The 21,629-nt window shown below is 42.6% G+C and overlaps 1 long non-coding RNA gene across 3 annotated transcripts; it reads left to right on the top strand.

The window, feature by feature from the left end:
* The first annotated feature begins 4,567 nt into the window (after window positions 1–4,567).
* On the top strand, window positions 4,568–20,208 carry LOC111255375 (uncharacterized). Of its 3 annotated transcripts, none has more exons than XR_015326483.1 (3): window positions 4,568–4,797; window positions 9,691–9,971; window positions 16,616–20,208. It is a non-coding gene; the product is annotated as an uncharacterized LOC111255375 (long non-coding RNA). The 3 variants fall into 3 exon arrangements; XR_002675458.2 differs by lacking the exon at window positions 4,568–4,797 and adding an exon at window positions 7,016–9,138; XR_002675459.2 differs by lacking the exon at window positions 4,568–4,797 and adding an exon at window positions 7,016–9,216.
* The last annotated feature ends 1,421 nt before the right edge of the window (window positions 20,209–21,629 follow it).

Below are 21,629 nucleotides of genomic sequence, written 5' to 3'. Positions count from 1 at the left end.
CGTGGATCGTCGTTGAGCGTGACGTGAACGTCCGATTGTTCAACTACGTGTCGTCCGTCAACGCCGGCAAATGGTCACAAACTTGAAGATTAGAGTTCGTTGAACCCGTTGCAATAGGTAAATTTTCTTGGTATTCTCTGTCTGGTTTACGTTTTCGGTTTACGGCGGCTGATGCTTGCCCCTACGGCCCGTGTTTACTACGTGTCGTCAGTGTGATGTGTTCGAACGATAAATTCTGCTAGACATTTTCGCGATAACATATGTTTAAGTGTAAAGGTACAAATGGCAAACAAATCGATGCCATGAACACATCAGTGGCGTGAGCTTCGGCCTTCCAACTACTATCCACACCATCCATTCATTAAACTTCAAGCAAGTTCTACTTTGACGGAAGATGAAGATAACTAGCCTTACAAATTAGAAAATGCCGCCATCTCTCACATGTTTCAGTTATGAAGGTGCGTTCGATAATATAATTTCGTCGGTCCCAATTGATAACTTTATGTTACCTGGGTCGCTAAGGGCCACTGAACGCGAATCACTAAATTTTATAGAAACGTCCTGTATTTCTTATACGTTCAATTTCCTGCATGCTGTATGTACGCCGTAAAATGAAGTCCTACTTACGATATTCACTGGCGGAATCGGCCCACTTAATGCAAAAGGAAGGTCGGTGGATGACAGGTGAGTGCGGTACACGTAGGCGCAGCCGTTTGTGGGGCCGATAATTTTAAAGCGTTTGTTTGAATCGTGCTACGAGGTTATCATGCCCGATTAAATTAGGAATTACGGTATGTAAATGTTTACCAATGCATCGAAGAGTGATTTGATCAGCTCAACAGGCAGCAACTTTCAATGCAACTGAAAATGCTAAGTAAGCAGCTCGATTTTATGAAAACTTGGTAGTGACGTCCAAAATGAACGATTATGACCGTTAAACGGTTACTGTCTACCTGCGAATGTGAAGCGTTTGTTGTGACTGAAAAAGCGTATCGACGGTTTCTTACCAATGTTCTATACGTACGTATGAAATAACAAGAGCCAATTATAGCAGAATGTTCTAATTATGTGTTCTACTTTGAGTACGAGCTGATATCGTGTTACGGCTAAGCTGATTCACGGAGCAGTGGTGGCGTCAGCAGTTGAGTACTCAGAACATGAACGGACTGACAGGGTGTACAGCCTTAAGCAATCTGCGATAGGCAGCCTTTAACAGCCGCAGATTCAATGCAATGTTATGCTACGCTAAATCCACTCACTCCTTGCTAACTCTGATTGCACAAATACCCAGGCTTTACTTTGATAGATTCTTGTATTAGGATTTGTGTCGAAGGCTGAGTCTGTCGTACAGCCCTTAAGCGAACCCGTGGGGAGAACCTTTAGATAGGCTGGAATGGACAGAGCTAGCTAATGAGTTTTCGTTGACGTGCAGCTAGCGAACGCGGAAGTAGCGATTCGTGATACGCGCTTCGAGCTTCGCTTCCCCTCTGAGTCTCGCTTTGTACCCTTACAGGGTTAGATACCAGGCTCACGCCGCGGCAACACTCGGAACTAGCAAGTACCCTCGTCTGCTAACTAGCAGAATCGTTTGCTTTCCTTTTCGCAAATTTCGTAGCTTTGGGTTGCCGGTAGTGAGGTCCGAGAAGCGACGCGGATGCGCGAACAGCCATTCAGCATTGATCGCCAACCCTTCTGGGGTTTGAAGAAATCAACTGCTGCTGAAGACCGGGTGCCACGCAACCGCAATAAAAAGGACTAGATTGATGGATCAGACACCAGGAAAATCGTTTTATTTCCAACACCCCCAACGAAAGAAGAAGATCCGAAGCATGCACTTTCGCCTCGGAACGATAATTTTCAACATTTTTAGTACATTTCTACGATCGTATCATGGAGGCACTGAAAACAATTGTAACCGTGCTCACATATTAATGCTCATTTAGAGCTTTAGAGTTTTAATGTATTTCGAGAAAAAAACAAGTAAAAAAATATGTATATGTATATTATTTTTATTTATCATGTATAAGTATAAACGCATGTTGTTGTTTTTTGAGTGTACTTGATTCACACAATGAAAGGGCCTTACATTGTCAGGTTGGGTAATTAAAAATGAGCCTTTCTTCCATATTAGTTCTGTGTATCTTTCCTTAAGATTCTATCAATTGTTCGGAACTAATCAATATTGTATTGTTGGTACAATCAGCGAAGCTACAGGATTTTTTCCGTAGTTAACTAGACGAATCGGATAGTAAATCTGTGTAACAGATGCAAAGTATGCACATGCGCTTACGGATTTAAATCAACTTAATCATGTATTTTACACGATTTATGTAAATCAAATAAAGTTACGAATTTGAACTTCATTTTGAAAGGGCCGAGTTAGAGAATTCAGTATGTTGAGCGCCAGTGGTTATCAGGCATGCGCAAGAGGCTTTCTGAAATGGGCCTATATATATATATATATATATACACCAGGAAGAGACAGCCACGTTCGATGACCCAGTTTTGTTTTAGCCGTTGAGCTGACTGAGAGGGTTTTGGGGTTACAGTGAAGTTTGACAATAGAGAAGAGGGGTAGAAAGAATACGAGACCTCGTAGGGACGTTAGTGTGCAGACTACACATCTGTGTACGAGCATACTGTTCATATTTGGCGGGAGGAATGGGGATCGTCGTATAAGCTAAGCGACCCCTCTCACCAGTTTTCGTCAATGCACGAGCGGTGTGGGAAGACAACAGATTCCTGACCCCGAATACTCCCCACGACGACAAACAACTTTTCGAGCAGATGGGGAATTTTATCAACCGCTGGTGTTAATGTCTATGAACGAATTTATTTTATTATAGAGATCTGTAGTGAAAACAGCAAAGTTTGACTTCGTAACGATGTACTCACAAAAGATGTGCCTAAGATGGTCCTAATGTAACGACCGGAGCTAATTTATATTTCGTAATTCGGAAACGCGATCAGCTGCAGGCCAAACGCCACTAATCAGCGATAGCTACACAAAACTATTCATTTGTTGAGAGATTTTCATTTCTGTAAATACCCAGAGATCTTATGCCATCCGGGCGACATCCTGCTCAAATGAACGAATGAATAGACATAGCATTTTGTTATGTCTACAGGGTTTTTTTCCGTAATTAACTAGTTAAAAAGGCCCATTACGGGGTAACAGATGCAAAGTATGCGCATGCGCTGACGGATTTAAATCAACTTTGATTGGGTTGGTAACCATTGATCGTGTGGGTATGAATGCATCATACAATAATAGTTCGCAAAAGGGAAGAAGGAATTCTTCAGCGCTAGTGATCCAAAAAAAGATGATTAATACGTTTAATTGTTGATATTATACATGGTTTACCAGAAGGTTGATTGAGTTTTTGGCTAAGGCAGAAGTAAGATAATTGTGCTAGCAGCTGGGGCCTTGGCAAGTTCAACTCACGTGTGTAACTGGTCATTCAGTATGTTCGTATCCCGAGGACACCTAGTTACATGCTGTTATCTAAAATAAGCGCTTACGACACACACGAGGTGAGTATCAGCGTTTAGTCACGTCTACAAGAAAGTTCTCCTTGGCATAAGTTCATTGGGTATCGCCGTGAAGGTCAATGTTTACCAAGTATCAATGCTGTGAAGCTGGTTGTCATAAACTTGAAAGTGCTCATTGGTTTTCCACTGTACAGGACAAGTTTTTGTTTATCTTGATTACGTGTGATCTTTCTACATGGAGATCAGGCCTCACCACGAAAATGGTCTACCCTCTATCTAACTCTGATAAATAGTCAATCAGCATCGCGCCTCTTCAATTACAGGAAACATTAGTTGAGAGCCTTTTTAACCGACTTCTCTATTATAGTCTTTTTAGGTAGCTCTTTGCAGTAATGGGAGCCATCGAAATAATCTTGACAACATATTCAGTGAAAAAACATGGAAAACACCCTGACTATTCCGTTAAACGTTAAATTATGTCACTTTTAATCATAGGGCTTATTCTAGGTGTCTTTCCAAAAGGTTTAACGCTAGCCAATTTTACATCCATTGAGTCCAAACGACTGTCTATAGCTTGCGCAGTGCAATGAACGTACGCCGAATGTTTTGATTTGGAATTCACATGTGTGTACGTCAACGTAAAAAAGTAATTTTTTTCGGTGAAAAGACTTAACTACTCAGAAGACTGTTACTCTTAAGCTCTTTTTCTAGTCTGGGGTTTAGTTGTAAGAGCAGACTATATCTTGTACAGTTTGTTGAGTGCCCTTCATTTTGTTGTGTTACGTTCCTATTCAGAAGATAAGCTCTAATCGACGCTTGCCGTCATTTTCGCATCCTTGAACATTTTCTTCAGACACGCACAGATGCGCGCACACACACAAATCCAAGCACACACGTAGACATGTACGGCAGTGCACGGACACGCAGCCTTTGATGACCTTTTCTTGTCGTCTTGTCATCGCGTAATGTTACCTCATATCTCTGTGTCTCCCAGTAGCGTGGTCTGGACTGCGTTGGCACGACTGTTCCGCGATCCGTCACCACACGACCGTCGATTGAACCGGCGTCCAAGCCATACGCAGACCGTCAGACAGGGACTCCCGCGTCTGCTGTAACGGTGCGTACATATGCCCAAGAATCCTGCCTGACTCCGTAGTCTGCTGCCGACTTAGTCTTGTGTCAGCCAGCGATCATCGGGGCCCAGTGAGTGGTCAATCCAACGGGACAGTCAGTATGAGCGGGGCAATGTTTTCTACCGGATGAAAAACCGTGAACGATGTGTACAAAGCTACGACCATAGTCACAGTAAGGCTACAGATTGCATTTAATTATACGCTGTAGTATTCATGAAAAGTCCTTCTTCAGCAAGGACACCGTTTAGCCCTGAAACAGGCTGTTCTTTTTTTTTCTTTTTTTAATATAGTAATGCGTTTTTATATATAGAAACACGGACAAAAAACGAACTGGTTTGCTTAACAGTGTTAGTGTTCCTTCTTGTTCTCCCTATTGACATTTGCCAGCTAATATATGCCGCCCAATATATACATACGTCTTAGCAATCTATTAATATAGTAAAACTTTTATTTAGCAAGGACTGTATACAAAGGGAGCGTATTCTTGATGCAGTAGATTGCGCTTCGAGAGTGGAAAACTGTTACCGGGACCCAAAAGCTAACAAATTGAATGGGGTGTGGCACGCTCTGAGATTTCCATTTTCCATCGATGGTTGCCTCGTCAGAGAAGTAATTCAAATCATATTTTCGCAGAACAGTCGCAGCTGATAATTTTCAATATATTCACGTGTTGAAATCAGAGTAATCACATGTATACAGTGTGAGCACGCTATTGCCACAGTGTCTAAACGCAGTTTATACGTAAGACGATGCAGCGTTAACGCAAGGTGCTGAGATGAACTTTTTACGGGTGGCTACTACGTTCTTTGGTTATGCGACGGTAACCTTACGCTTCGATAGGAAGAAGCCGCGGCAGGAGCTGTTAGCCTAAGACTACCTTCTAGCCTTTATTGAAGAAGTTCCGTGTAAAGTCCGGCTGAATTGCGTCTAGAGCTATAGCCAGTACAATTTTACGTCGATACGAAAAACGTCGACTTTGCAAATATGTTATTGTTAATGATATTTTTTTAAATTTATTTAAAGTGCAATTTGGTTATTTTCATACATTCATCTGTCGTCACGCGTGCGATGGTGCTTAGATGGAAATGTTTCCGTCAATACGCAATCAAGCAGCTTGATTAAATTAAGCGCTGGCAGGACAAATTGAGGAAAAATTATTCACAATATTAGCTAATAATGAAGCATGCAGGACTCATCCTAATTCTATGTAAAACCTGACTTCCTTAGAAGGGTAAGTTGGTACGCCGGACCTGGCAATTTTGTTGTCAAATGCAGTCTACGAAGGGCATCTGTTGGTTGCTTGAAATACACTATTCGCCCGATTTGTCGCGGACTTCGCGAATACGGATCTTCAAACGAGAATTTTCTCTAATCTGCATTTCCTAATTTCAACTGACTGAGTCGTATAGTTCCTGAATAAGCAATTTTATGTTTACAACGTTTAATCTAGACATTTTTAGTTGGTAACTGCGACGACATGTGAGAACCTTATGCTTTTAACTTGTTACTGTGACTGGTCACGCGGAAGGGCCGTGACGTTGTCATTATAATCGTCTTGATAACGAAATGTTTCAGATAATTTTCATTTAGAAAAATGAGCCAGGAGAATGAAAATATGCATAGGCGTAAGTTTTCCGTGCATATTTGTACGGTTAATAAACAGAAGTCTAAAATAAATAGCCATATCCAACATAAAAGAAAACGTTAGGCTTTGGGTTGTATAAGCGTAAATCATCCCTTATAGTAATTTCAGTTGCACACACTTCAAATTTACTATGATGAGCACTGCAGAGCTGTTCTGGAGGTTGTGGTAGATTTGCTCGTCCATATGAGCTAGACCGATAAACAAAACGGTCGTATAGAAAGCGATATTTTATAGAACCAAACCTAAGGCACGAACCGTGTGTCGGCCAGCTACTTTTATCGTGCTCCGTATAGAGTGGCCTCGTTTAACATCTCAGACGTTTTGATATGACGTCTACTCTAAAAACGGAATCAAGCCTATCTTTTCAATAAACGCGCCTATTAGAAATCAACTACCTGACATGATCATACACGTCCAATATCTTGTCATGCTATGTCTTCCGGCCTAAAAGCCATCCCAAAGATGATATCAAATTATGAATTGGAAGTATTTATGATATTATTAGCTGTTGCCCATTAGCATGGTTTTAGTCTATTGTGAGACAGTCTGTGTCCGTCTGTCTATTGTGTGTAAGATTTTTGTGGCATGATTCACACTGACGGGCCCGTTGTGGGCTTTAACGTAGAAAGAGAAGCGTGCCAGTTGTTTATAATGATGTCAAGCCATCTCTTCGTTCTGAACCATCGGAAATGTCACAGGTCTTTCTACATGTAGACGGAACTACCCTTTGCCTATGGGGGCGGCGCTGGTTTGTCAGCATGACCAATATCGTCATTTCCATTATTATCGTTGGTTGCAGTAAACACTCTGTGGCCGTGATTGACTACCTCGTTTTTTTTGTTAACTTTGGCAGTTTTTGTCATATATAGCATATATTTGGCACATATTTATTGCCGCCGTTTCGATGTCTAGTATATAATACTATGTCAGTATTCCTGTTGAGTTGTTCTGGGACGCACGTCTTCGCTGCCCGCCTGTCGTGGCGCGAATGATGTCGCCAGGCAGGCGATAGGACTTCAGTATATCAATTGAGACTCGGTTAGGGAGAGAGGTACAAGCTGGTCGCGGTTTGCCCATTGACTGTCTGTCCAGCCTTCAGTGGACACTGCGATATTGGTGACATCAGCGACGGCGGATATCTGTTACATGAACAGTGTTAATAACCTGTGCGTGTGTACCTATCATGGCGAGAGGTACGTAGAAGGACTGAAATAAAAAGGCCGTACGTGAAATTAGTTGTTGTTGTTAGACTTGACCCCACTGATGAACGCTGGGACCTATGTCGTATAGATACTGCAGGAACAATAATAGGACGGACAACATGTCGTTTTCGCTTACGTTGTATCTATCGTGTACATTTAGGTGAAAAGCGGCTCCCTTCCGCTGATAGCAATAGCCGCAGCACTCAGCATTCACCAGCAGTGGCCAGCAAACCTGGCGACCCCGGGTTGCAGTGCAGTGAAGTGGCGATTGACCTCGCCCCTTTGTCCTCCCTGCTGTGTGACCAATTCTCAATCGCTGCAATAGAAGACGAGGGTTTGCGGTCTGCCGTGCTGGGGTCGCTCGACACAACTGCCGGAGTACCATGGTACCTGCATATGACGATACTGCGATAATTACCCTGGTCGTCGATCTACTACCCTACTAACTGTCGCGGCAGCATCTACAGTGTTGCGATTCGTGTGTGTGTTTGTGCGTCTGCGTGTATGTGTGTCAACGTTACCGCTGTCCGTGGGAAACGACCAATTAACCCGGGTCCAACGTTCTACAATTCTACCGCTGTTTAAAGCATCAACCGCTAGTCAGTCGGTCAGTAGCGGCATCACCTTTTGGTAGATCCACCATGAACAGCCACGGCACAAGCAATAGCAGTCGTGGTTTGGTACCGTTGAAGCAGTACGTTAGTTTGTCATTGCCGCTGCCTGCACAGCGCGTTGGCTCCGGTGGGCCACTGCCTTCATTGCAACGGCGGCCGGCTGCGGCAATAGCAGCAGCATTCGGGGTCGGCGGCCTGGCGGCGGGTGTAGCCGGCGCCTGATCCGAGTACTGAGGCTCGTTTTGTCGCTCGGCGCTACGTCGTCCATCAGCATTCAGTCAGTAAATCAGTGTACGGTAGACAGCATCACTGCCAACGGTAACATCAGCATTGGCAGTTGTCTTAACAGCAACAGCTGTTGCAGTTTCTTTCACCATCATCGTCAGCGGTGGGAGCAAAAGTAGAAGTAACGACCCTGTGGTCTTCGCGTTTTGCTCTTGTAGTTATCCTATAGCGGCTACCGATGCCGTGGTGACAATCGATGCTTGTGACACCAGATCTGCGTCGCTGAGCTATTGAATGGTTTCTTCAGTGAACCGCCAATGACCAGCACCTAAGCTCACTGCCCGTTAACAAGCGACCAGCCGTGGATGCGCTATCGTTGGCGTCATATATGCATATACGTACCATGGCTCACTACAAACGGCATTCTGTGTTTGCGCGCATGCCTACGTGTATGCAAGTTTGCGCCCGAGTGTGGCCACTGTGTGCGTGCGTGCATGTGTATGTGTTTGTGGGTGAGCCAAATTATGTGTCGTCGTTTGTGACGGCGGTAGGGCTTTCCCGACCACGACCACGGCGATTAAAAGGTGAACATCGCCGGCCGACGGTCGGCCGGTGCTCACTACATAGAGCTACGCCGCTGATCCTGGCCGGTCAGTCAGTCGGTTAGCCGATTCTTGAACATCGCGCCAACGTTGGGATCAGGAGTGGTTGGCACGTACCAAATTGAACGGTTACAATAGCACGACCAACGGCGGATAGAAACAACATCACCAACAACGGCAACAACAACAGCAGTAGCAGCGACATCGACGATCGTCGCGATATAGGTATAATAGTAGCAACAACAGTGGCGTCAACATCTTATCCATCTCGCGATCATCCTATTCATCTTTGCGTTTATTGCGGTACTTGGCTTTCCCTTTTTTTTGCTATCTCTTCTCATTCCAGCTATGCCATGTCCAGATATATATATATATATATATATATATATATATATATATATATATGTGTGTGTGTGTATACATGTAGCGATTTAGCGAGAATGACTGTGCCATTAGCAATGCGGTCCGATCCGAGAGCGAATGTCGTTAAGTTAACGATCATCAACTAATTGTCAGAACAGGCAGCGGCGGTGCTGCGAAAATAGAAGACGCCATCGGCATCATGACCACAGTGACACACGCGTATAAATATGTATGCATTTAGAAACAATGTCACTACACTACCGCCAAAAGTTACTCCTATATAAATTATTTACCGTGACAAACCCCTATTAAATATATAGCCAAGTGCAACGCTGCATGTATCGGTGGCTGGTAGGTCAAACTGCAAAACTACAACATTTGCAATGATTTTTCCTTTTTTTTTTCTTCTGGAAGTCGCTAGTGGCGGAAATGTTTTATGCACACAATAGTGTGGGATTCACCTGAGCCATCACTGAGACCGCTCCCGTCAGAGACTAGCTTAAAAACAGGAAGAAAGGTGCATCCACCGCTTAGATAGTGGATGAGGACCCCATAAGCCGGAAAAACCACGACTTGTCGAGCATTAGCCCAGTGAGTGAGAGGGGAGAAGGGGAGAGGAAGAGGGAGGGGGCAAACGAAGAAAAAAGGGAAAGGAACTGGGGAGGAGCCAGAAACTCAACCTTCCATCGTCTCAGGTATTGTAAAACTTTTGAATGCCCTTTTCGTTAAGAACTATATGAACTAATTTACGCGTCATGCACCATTTCTTTATAGAACTTCTAATCCACCCCCGACTTCCCACTTTCCCCTTCGGAAGCAGCAGACTCCCAAAAAGTGCGTTTCACTATGTTTACAACCTCCGAATCACAAAAACTACCAGTGTCACTCGCAGACTTACTTATTCAGAGTTGCTGGCCACCATTGATTCTACGGCCGCTGAGATCTAAGTCGGACCAAATCTTAAATGCCCAGCTTTCTTATATACTACTTACCTATGTTTTTACTAAACCTTCCTGTGATACATACCTGTGTTGTATTTTCTGATTGTCATTTTGCCTACCGTGTTTCCAGTCCTGCCTTTCTGAACGTTTCTTTTTTTCAGGCTTCTAGTTAAGAGCTTCTCAGATCTTTCCTTCACGAGCAGGTCCTAACACGCCTGTCTAGCTATAACCGCGTCATATGAGTTTGTTCGTAAAGGCTCTGGGCGCCTTTATCGCCATTTGTGTTTGGGTCTTCTTCAGCACCTCTAGATTTTTTTCCTTGTGAGGGCGTCTTTTCAGGCCGATGTCCCATATAACGCAATTGAGCTCGCTACAGACACCAATATACTGCGTGGACCGTCCAACGGGCCGTCAGCTTTCGCAAGAATTCTGATAAGTCTGTTATTTGTTCATAGCGTATTTTACATGTCCTGATCTGTTTGAGATATTGTCAATAAGAGTAACAAAGTATCTAAATTTTGCTAGGGAGAACGGTGTGGCCGCTTTGCGTCAATGTCATATTACCCGCTTTTTTCCGTTCATTAAGAATAGCTGGTTGGTTTGCACAGACACAAGACGATTTCTCCAAAGCTCGCTTAGTCCATAATCTTTTATCGATGTACTTACGATGTCACACGTATCGTCGACGTTCGCTTGAGCATTTGTCCGTACCGGTCATCCGCAAAAGCTATCAGCTTAGCCGGGTCAAGGTAATTTTGATTTAGGATCCTATCGTAGTTTATATTCCAGAGGAGAGGGCCAAACTTTTGGGTTTTCTCTTAAACATGCTGAAAATGTTATCATGTAAAGCACACCTGCTTAGATAGCTGATAATTATTATTCTCAGATAATTTTCCATGACTTCTTCTCTGGAGTTTTGTTGATGATCTCCCATAGGACTGAGTTAAAAACATTTCTGATGTTAAATGTCACAATGGTGCACAGTTGGTGCATGTTATTATTGTAAGGTTATGCAGCAGTTCCGATAATGTATTAATTGCTAAAGCATTTTGTGAACGGCTAATCTACCTGGCTATTTTCGACAATCTATGTGGATCAATACCGATCTTGAGAAGATATTTTACCTGTTTACCTCGGGGGCTGGTTGATCTGAAATGAAACGCCATAGAGAAGTGATCCGATAAATCTTCTAATGTCGTCTTTAACTCTCCAGTTTTGTATATTTCTGCCCAATTCCATTGAGGTTAATGTGAGATTTATCTTTGGTGAAGGGTCCCCACAAGTAAACGTGTGAAAACCATCATTTATAATTTGCGTCATTTTGCCGCTACCACATCTTCCAAGGGACTCCTCGTAGGATTGGCGATGGCAGTTTCCCATGATTCAGCTTGCAAGTTTAAATCTTCCCCTAAAATGAACTTTTTGCAACGATTAGCTCGGCTAAAATTGCGCAAATATCGGAGGATGGAAAAAGAAGCTTGGAATGCTCGAATATAGGATAGAACGGACCTTTAAGCACGGACGGCAGCCGGCTGAAGGTACGTGACTGTGTTTCCGCACTGCCATTGTCATAACGTATACTCTCAGTTTGAATTAGCAAGGAACTTGTATTCTTCGCTGTTTCTTAAGTATCAACTTGCAGCTGCTCAGCACAACCCATAACACTAAGCCTCTTCATCGGCATGATTTCTCACCCGAGGTTATTTTAATACTCTTTGTCAGTGCTATGACCTTGATATCAGAAAGCAAGTTCAAACGCTGTACGACTTCGCTCAAAATTTTTGTCCTGAACGACTTCAGCTTCATTGCAGTATGAAGGTTGGATGGATAGAGGTAATGTCTTCATGTCGCCATCGAACAAAAAGCTGACGTCCACTAAAGAATATTTTCTTCTTCCATATTGTACTTACTTTTAGTTTAACAAAGTGAGTTGTCATTATCTGGACTCGATCGCCTAACAATGAAAGCATTTCATCAAATGTGACCCAATGCGTCACAAGATATAGTTTACTCGGAGCTTTAAGGAGCTTCTTTCTTTGTTACCGCACGTGAGTCCCTGTTTATTACTGTATAGAAGCGTGTTGAAATCCATCGTATCGAGCTTTTAGTACCTGCCCAAAATCATGGGCCGAGCGGTCCTGGTGTGGTCGCTACGTTAGATAAACTTGGGGGCATGCAACTTCTTTTTCAAATTTGACAAAAACGCATCCCGTGATACGCTTCGATCAAGATTAAATGTGGTTACAGGCAACATCGATTATCGTTTGATTGGCACCATGAATCGCTTCCTTCATCCGCTAACGTACTATTAAACGCCGAACGATTACAAGAAGAAATTGGAAAGAATCATCATTTTTCTTCAGACGTCATTTTGCTGCTAGATATTTATAGACTCAAGATAATGTCGATTTAGATAATTATATTGAGTAAGCGAGCCGCGCATTTATTATGCAATTACTTTAAAGTTTGTGAAAGGACGCATGATTAACTTTGCTTGCTAGCTAGTTTGTGAAGCCAAACGGTGCAGGGAAACGTTGCAGTTATTCTACACAGACAAGTACCTTAAGAGCTGTGATATTTGTCACGCGTATTAGATGCTTCTATTGCGGCTTCTTAACGCTTTCGCGATTTTGCTAGTCATTGGAGTCGCCTTTAAGTATAGCTAGCATTAAGGACCTGTCCTACGATTTAGGTTTTGCCGGACTTTTGTGCTTGGGAATTTCTCTAGTAGACTCGCAATGCGGTATAGTGAAGTTGTGCCATGGTAAGTGGACGCCACCGCGGAAACTCGGACCAGCGACATTCGAAGGAGATGCGCGTTAGACCCACAGGTCACACACGCTCTGTTTCTGATTATGGGATGCAGCGTTAGAATGCCATTTAGGGTCGGTATTAAATAATTTTATGTAGTAACTATACACTTAGTTACAATATCTTTGTTATATGGGTGTGCATCGTCCAACGATCATGATATACTGTAGTCGCTACATGCACGGTCGTCCCTCAGTCGTAATGGTGAGGCTCGGTCATACCAGGACAAGAGTCAGGCCTATTTTGGAAATCTTTTCTGCGGCCTATGGACCTTCTCCACCAGTAAAGATGCCTGCACATCGTGTTCACGGTGACTTATACGGCAGAAACGTGCCACGTATGGCATTGAAACATCCAAGATTGCTCGAAAACCGTTTAGCACGCTTGAAGAAATGAAATTATATAGAAAAAAAAAAAAAAAAAAAACTAGTAACGTGTTGTTTTTTCGTACGATACACATTATGTACAATATGAAGGAATTCCCTTTATAGGACATATGTTTTGTGATTGCAGTAACAATGCATCGACTGGCGAATTTTGCAAGAAGGTACACGCGAGAATTGGAGGACATTTGATCATAGCCATTTGGACAACAGATTATCCATGGAATGCTGCCGAGCATTTATACTGAGTAGGGTATATTAGACGAGATATTTAAATATTTGATGACATGTAGTTCTTCCTGGTAGGTAGCGGGTCTAGTCTTAGTCATGCAACCTAATATCAATGAGTTCGATTTTTTGTTTTTTTTTACCGTTATCTGTTTCTGTAGTTCCGTACAGCATCAGAATTAAGTAATAGGTTATTTAATGTTCATTTATCAAAAAAATATCGCTAAAAAAATATAATATAATAGATTAGAGGATAAAATAATTTTCCAAAAAAATCTACCAAAACACTTACAATAATATTTCTAACAGCGTCAAAACGTTACGAAACAAATAAGCGACGTTCCTGTGAGTACATGACAACTTGCTATTTGGTTCAGTTCAAAATCTCAAAAATGCCATAGCCCAAAACCATCACCAAATAACCAAAATTAGTAACCCAAAATAGAGCAAATGGAATTCAGTCATTCTTTCTCATTATCAAACCCAGGTTACTATCACTTTTCTCCAGCCTGTTATTAAAGACACTTTTAGCAGCTATATTTAACATCAGCTGTTAACCTTACAATACGAGTGGTATAAACTGAATCACGAAACTTTATGAATAGGTGCTCTGTGTGAGCCAAGATGGAGCCCTGCTTGGATGCAGCTCCGAACTGACGCTCGTCTTCCTAGACGTGCCAAAATACAAAAAGCCAGGCTTCCCACTGGAGACGCTGATAAAAAACGGGTCCGGCTCAATTAGTCTATAAGCTGGTCAGCTGAGTTTTCCAATTGCGTGGTAAACGATTACTTCTGCGTTGTAATAGAGAAATCATGCTAAACTCCTTTTGGGCTGTTAGATATTCTATTCTAGCATTAATCACATCGAGAAACTTGGTCAATAACTTACCTGCTCATTGATACAATTGCCACCACCCGGACATTCTGGGCTCTGGGTTTTCTATACCTATTTAGTTACGTTTCCTTGTTCTAATCTCTAGAACGTCAGGTTGAATAGTACTCGATGGTCACGATGTTCCTTAATCCAAAGCTGATCCTGCGCCATCGTTGCTTCAAAGTGCCGATCTGTGGACATTTTTACTATTATGAAGCTTTAAATTAAAGATCTCTCTGCCTTGATTAATTTCATTAAACTACTGAAAACTTCTTATCCAAACCAGCTAGTTTTCTCCAGGGAGACGTTATGAAGACTGCGATAATATAAAGATTCTTGGCGGAAGACATATAGAATTGCGCACGTTATCTATACGTCCAATTAACGATCATCGATTAACGATTATAGCTACCTAGAAAATAGTTACGAGGTAAACTTTAGTTTTTTTTCGCAGAAGAGGCGGGCAAGTCTAATTGTAGTCAAAAAGAATACCTGTAGTTACAATATATTATATTTTGTTGATTATGTTATTAATATAGTTCCATCCAATTGGTCGAAACGTAAAACGACATCTGAAACACTGCGTCCTAGAAAAGATTATTACGATATAGCGTCGAATCGTCGATAAATGTGCTGTAAGATGAACAGCTCGAAGATGGCTATCCAGACCTTCGTCTCTGAAACTTGGCCGTCAAAGACAAATGCTGGGCTTCACCCGTTAGCATCATCCAGCAGACCTAAATCCTTCTCCTCCAATCGTTCATCATTGGCTCCGTGTTTGGGCTTATGGTTTCTTACCGATGAGAACACACGATCATAAACCGCGTAAGCAGGTCATACGTTGGTAATATTAGGGTGGTAGATTTGAACGAGTTCGTCCGTGAGGTGAACGGGCTGTGCCGACTAGAGCGTCTTCGTCGATGAATTGCTCGACAGCGTCATCTGCCATAGCCGTGACGACCGTATCACTCAGGACAGTTCTGTATGCTTGCCTTGAGCAGCAAGCCTGAGGTTGCTTCAGGAACACTATTTTACCAACGAGAGCCTCTGACAAGCCACTGGGCTGCTTGGTGAATACGTTCCAATTGTCCACTTTACGCACGCAAAGAATCCATGATCAAAGCGCTTCCCGCTGCTAACTTGATTCACGTTTCCGGTACCTGACCACTGGGATGGTAGTTTGGTTTTAGAACAGAATAGCGAACTCCCATTAGGAGAATACAAGACCCTCTTGCAGACGATCTTTTACGAAGATTCTTTGTTTCTTTCGATAATTCGAGCGTATGTAGGACCGCTTGCACATTGGACCAAAAACGTACCTCAGTTGTTTTAAGCTACAGTGTTTATTTATCCTCGATGCACAGCCTGTTTGCCAAAGTAACAGCCATCATATTTTTGGTAGAATAATGACATTATCTAGCTGCTTCAATGCCGCAGTCTGACCTTTGGATGGACTAGGAGCTTGTTATGAGCTGGTAAAATCTTTAAGCGTGCAAAAATTTAAGTGCTTGCATCGGTGGATATGAGCAGCCTTTCTCTAGACGTTACGCTTCTGGCCAGCGCACACCAATGTGATACTTTGAATAAACCATAATTTTTCGACTTTGCGCACTTGATCAATCACCGTTTCTTCAAATCAGTTGGGAAGATGATGTCCACATTAAATCTTCTGAAGTGCGCCTGTCGAAGTATTATCTATAAATCGATCACAAACCGCGATATCAAGGCTCGAGGGTCGTATGGTCATGCATAGCTACCAACTAGAACACGCATTGTAGTAAATTCCAATAGAGCATCTAGATGAAATTTTATTACGTATTAGTCTTCGCACTATAACATTTTGCTAACATTTGCTTCTTGAAAAAAAGTATTTTTTTCAGGTGTGATCATCTAAATAGTCGCAGATTTTATGTAAATATGCTTATTGAATGGTTTTTCTGGGTTAAAAATAATTTTATTGTTTGAAGCAGCTAGATCTTATTGTTGCCTATTGTCAAGTTTTTCCTCATGATTTATTTTCTTATTTTTATTCTCGTAAAATCGCTTAAAATTACACATCAAACGAACTCCCGTTTATCCTACCAAGTTTATTTCGGACACAGGTGCTCGAGGAGATTGTTTGGCCTATGATGCTTCACCGATTTCTCCAGCTTTCGAAGATGGCCAGCCAGCAACCAGACTGAGCTTCAGAAAATAGCAATTTCTAAGCAAACCGTCGGAATTTTGATTTAACAAATTTGAGACGCTCTGAGAGAGCCCATCGCTCACCATCTAAGATGTCTAATTCTGTAGAAGTGGTAGATCTGAGGCCTTATCAGACCAGTATCTCTTGCTTCCAACAAGGACGTATCACATCGAACCGGGACGTATTGTTAACTGCCTATATATATTCATACATGGGTAATTCTTTCGGTGTCGACAAGGTTGCCGTGGTAAATCAACGCTCTCTAAGAAAATCTCAAGATTCATTTATCAAAAATATTATTTAATACAAACATTAGTCTCATTCTATTCTAACACTACGCACGCTCCGCCATCTAAATATATTGCAAGATATGTAGCAAGTATGAATTTTCACTTGATACGCGTTTGTAACGATTTGCTCAGATACAACGCGATTTATAACGAGCGGTTTTCTTTAAACAATTTCAGAGAGGTTACTATTACATTGCACGAAGTGCTGATAGCGGAATGAGCGACGCAAAACACGTGAAGCGGAAAAACTAGAATTTCAGCAAACGAATAGCGTAAAGTCTTGAATAATGGATCCAGGTATTGTCCGTCCTGCCTAGATAACCAGCGATTTGATTCTATGGCACCAATCGGATGATAGGATCGGCACAGTACCAGCAGGCGGAGGCCCTTCGAGCAAGAAATAAACGATAGATCCTGACGGCAACATACAAGCTGCGCAACCCTGGCCTTAACTGGCCTTCAACCCTTCAACTCGGCGGTAAAAAATAGCAGCAGTAGCAGCAGGCAATCGCCGCCGCACTTGGTTCTGCGGCAGGCCGTTCAGTCCGTTGTGAATCTGCGAACACGGTTCGTTACTAAATTCCCCAAGTCGAATGGCTTTCACCGCCTCATCAGCGCAGCAGTAGTGGCGTGTATATGTGCGCCTGCGTATAATACCTTCTACTTCCGCCACTCAGTTAGTGGTCCCGGTCGAAATGCGCTCCTCTCTAGAGGCCTTGCCGCTGAAACGGCGGCCAATCGCGTCCCACCACTTTTACCTCTACCGAACAATAGACGCAAGGAATTAGTTAGCTAACTAACTGCCTTCGCACGACGTTCGCTGGTTAGATCGCTGCGAATTTCACCAACGTTGTCAACAAACGTTCACCAATAGGCCAACCGCCATATCTCCAAGGTCAGCCTTCTGGACGCGTCATGGAACTTTTGTCTGTTTTCCTCCGTTTGAGTGCTCCTCTAGCTCTGTTAACTAGATTATTATATTAGTTAACTCTCAAGTAAATAATAAACGAAGGATGTTTTACTCGCTTTGTTGATATTGCAGATAGATAGATATTTGAAAGACATGCGGCGACCCTGAAAGCAGTTATGTTGCATTGCGGTTGTGTATTTTAATAGTTAAGAGCGGTCGTTTATGACGCGCTTTTCCGTGTCATCTTACATCGAGGTCAAGGCGATCTTCATCAACTCGACGCGATAAACCAACGTCTGCAGTGAACGGAGTTCGGAATCTCGACAAACAACACCACGCTGACAAAGATGATAGAAACCAAGGCGACTGAAACTAACAACTAACACCGTATAGGTTGAATAAACGATGTGGTTTGTTTGGCGCGCAAATGGTTCGAAGTCAGTTACGGGTATTTTTCATCCGTTCTGTCTGTTTACCTCTACATCGGGCTACACACGAAATTTTAATACTTCGTAAAACTGTTCCCCATTGGGCCAAGCAAAAGCTGCCATTGGGTGTGTCTATGAAATCGAACAGTACACCTCAGTTCGGTAACTACAGACTCCTGTAATCACGCAAATAACGTCCGATAAAATGTAATTCCTATAACATACATTTATTCAGTTAGTCCTACATTTACGAAATATCGCTAGGTATGTTTAGCTACGCGTAGAAAATGGTACTTTGAACGTTAAGGACTCTTGCATCATGTCGATTTGACACGTACGCTTTCACTCTTTCAATAAGTCTATTGATTGTTCGGTTAATGAACCTCGACGATGTATCCTGCAGATCAGTATTCGGCGTTAGACTTTTTGCGCACAGCTCACAACACAATTTCTGACTAGGTTGAAATTTCATGCTCGACTGGGATTGACACAGACATGTCTGTCGTTTCTGAACGCCTAGTCTCGGATGCTTCGGGCCGCTCTCCTCCACCGGTCTGCTTGACGCCCGACCTCGATACTCCAGCCTCTTTCTTTTAAGGGGTGTGCCTGGATCGACTGCTCTTCGCCCCGCAAAAAAAACCTCTACTTTGCTGTAAACCTCACCAACTCTTCTTTCACAGTCTGCGAGATGTACACTTTGTCGTATAATGTATCTCGAGAGTGCCTCTGTTTTACTGCGCAACTTGCCGGTCTAGTATATGCAGACTATCTGTTGCATGTTGTGCACCAGTCTCCTGATCTGTGTAGCCCGCTCCCTTTTAATAGAGCTGTTCCAGGGGGGCTTTGAAGCTCCCGTCAGAATTCAATTTTACGATGTGCTTTTAACACATGGCAGCTTTTTCGCAAAAATGAATAATACTTTTATGCCTGTAGGGGTTAAGTCAGTATCTATTATATGTATCATTCTACATGCATCGCTTTGAATCGCTTTAGCCTTCATTAGTGCCAATGAAGTTGTAGATCGTACATTCTTACAGGCAATTTTAACCTAACCCTTATGAGTCTAATACAAAAATGGTGGTCTAGCCTGATCGTTTGAGACGTCAGAAGAATCACATCTGTGGTGCACCAGTCGATCCGTAAACCATTCTTTCCCGGCGAGTTCACATAGTGCGTTAGGTACAGTGTGTGTTACATAAGCATTGTCTGCAATCCTTGCTAGGGGGCTACCCTACCATTGAATTTGCCACTCTGATCACAGCGAGAGGGTTCATCCTCCGATAGAGAACCGCCGTCATGATCGTGAGCGTGTGATCTAGCCTGCTAGTGGGCGCAATGGGTTGGCTGGTAGGTCGATGAACTCCGATGGGGTTCACGACCCCTGTTTTGATGAGGGTTACAACATACATCCTAGACCTCCTATGCTGCATCAGGGCCGGTCAGCTTGGGAGACCATCCACTGTGGGACCTCTTACTCTCCTTGCGGCCAGTGACCTCAAATGTTTACCGATCTGTTTGGCCGTGATGCGATCAGCTGATTCGTTAACTCTTGAGAAGCCAACGATATGGCGGGTAATAGTGGAGAAACACGTATGGTCGCTTGCTGCTAACAGTTATTGATATGCGTATAGATTTAGTAGATCTTCTGTTAAACATATGTAGACAATACGTTTCTAAGCTTCGGAAGCGTACGAGCATGACTTGTCTTTAATAGCTTATGTTTGGTATGAGTAACGTCCAGATGTAAACACTTAATCATCATTACACAATGCTTACACATGTGTGACTTAATGCAATACGATACGTTGGGGGGCGTTCAAACGAGAAGTTGTGTCGCGTTAAAATGGGCGTAAATAAAAACCTTCTGTGATTCAATCATTAACAGTTTCTGCTTGAAATTCTACTGGGCTTCAATCTGTATTTTGTAGGCGAAAAGGGTATATAAACTGATGTAGGACTGGCAGGGATACGGTAGCACGCCAACTTGAGAATATCTCAATTCGTGTCTAGGCACAGGCTGCCCCTCAGGAACACATCCATTATTTATACGTTACGATGTAAGAAAGTCGATCTCATCAATGCTTCTCACAAAATATTGAACAGTTACAATCATGTCGACTTTTTTTCAGCTTGGGAACTGAAGCCGTTCAGTCAGGCATATCATACACGCTTGTAGGTACCTTCTGTATGATACTTCCATTACACACTTGAGCTAGACTCTAGAAGGTATTTAGAGTTACGCCTAAATCAATACCAGGTTTTGCGACTCCCGAAAGGAAACACTTGAGAATGATTCGGTTTAAATTAATGTATAATACTTTATTTAGAAATCTACTGATAGGTGGTTCGGGAAGCGCGAGCTTCCAAAGTGAGCTGCGGCGAAACTTGCCACCGGCTGCCTCGAGCATGTGGAATACCGCTCAGCAAGGTACTTCCTCTAAGTTACTGATGATTCAAATCATAACTTGAATAACCGTTTTCGACTCTGTGTCTAGGACAACATTTACAAACGACATTTTTTATTCTTTTTGACGAAGTTGTGGTTACGTGGTTGTGGTGTTGTCGGCAACGACAATACTTAATTTAGATTTCGGTCCGTGAGTATCTCGAACAATTCGGAAATTTTTAATATTCTGGGCACTTCTTTTGAATTGCCCGAGAATGCCCCTTATAACAAACGATATAAAACCGAAACATTGTGTCCGTGATAGGGATGATTTGAGATAAATAAAACTGATATTGTAGGGCATACAGGGAGCAACTGGGCGCACTTATAGTTAAGATTTTGCTTTGGAAATATTTAAAAATATAATAGCGGTCGGATAGACTGTAGGCAAGAATTTTAATTATCTCAAAAAATGGCAGCTTTAGGAGAACAGATTACTATTTGTTCTAAGCTAGTGTACACTATCCACCAAACTGAACAATTTCGTATTAGCACGAAGGGTAGGACATTGTATGGACACATGGCACAAGCAAACATAGGTTAGGTGCGCAATAGTAAACTACTGTGACCTTGTCATTTTTCACAGTCCCATTAGGACCTAAATCTATGAACCAAAGTCCTTATCAATCTGTGTCAAAACGTAAAGACACGCTTTTTGTTTGATTCAAGTTTTAATTCAAGCGTACAATAACACTATTGCAGCTATAGTGGCATTGACTTACGTAAAAAAGACAATAACTCTAATTTCCACCTATGCAGAAACAAATTGTTCTTATTGATTCATTTATAGATCGAGTTGGTCGTAGTAAGGTTTAGCTATAATAGCTTAAGTCATCCTAGTTCGGACAACCTGGCAG

This window comes from Varroa destructor, unplaced genomic scaffold (assembly GCF_002443255.2).
Source record: "Varroa destructor unplaced genomic scaffold, Vdes_3.0 BEIS01000001.1, whole genome shotgun sequence".
NCBI lineage: Eukaryota > Metazoa > Arthropoda > Arachnida > Mesostigmata > Varroidae > Varroa > Varroa destructor.
The sequence above is the reverse complement of the archived record's forward strand: the minus strand, read 5'-3'. Positions and strand labels throughout refer to the sequence as shown.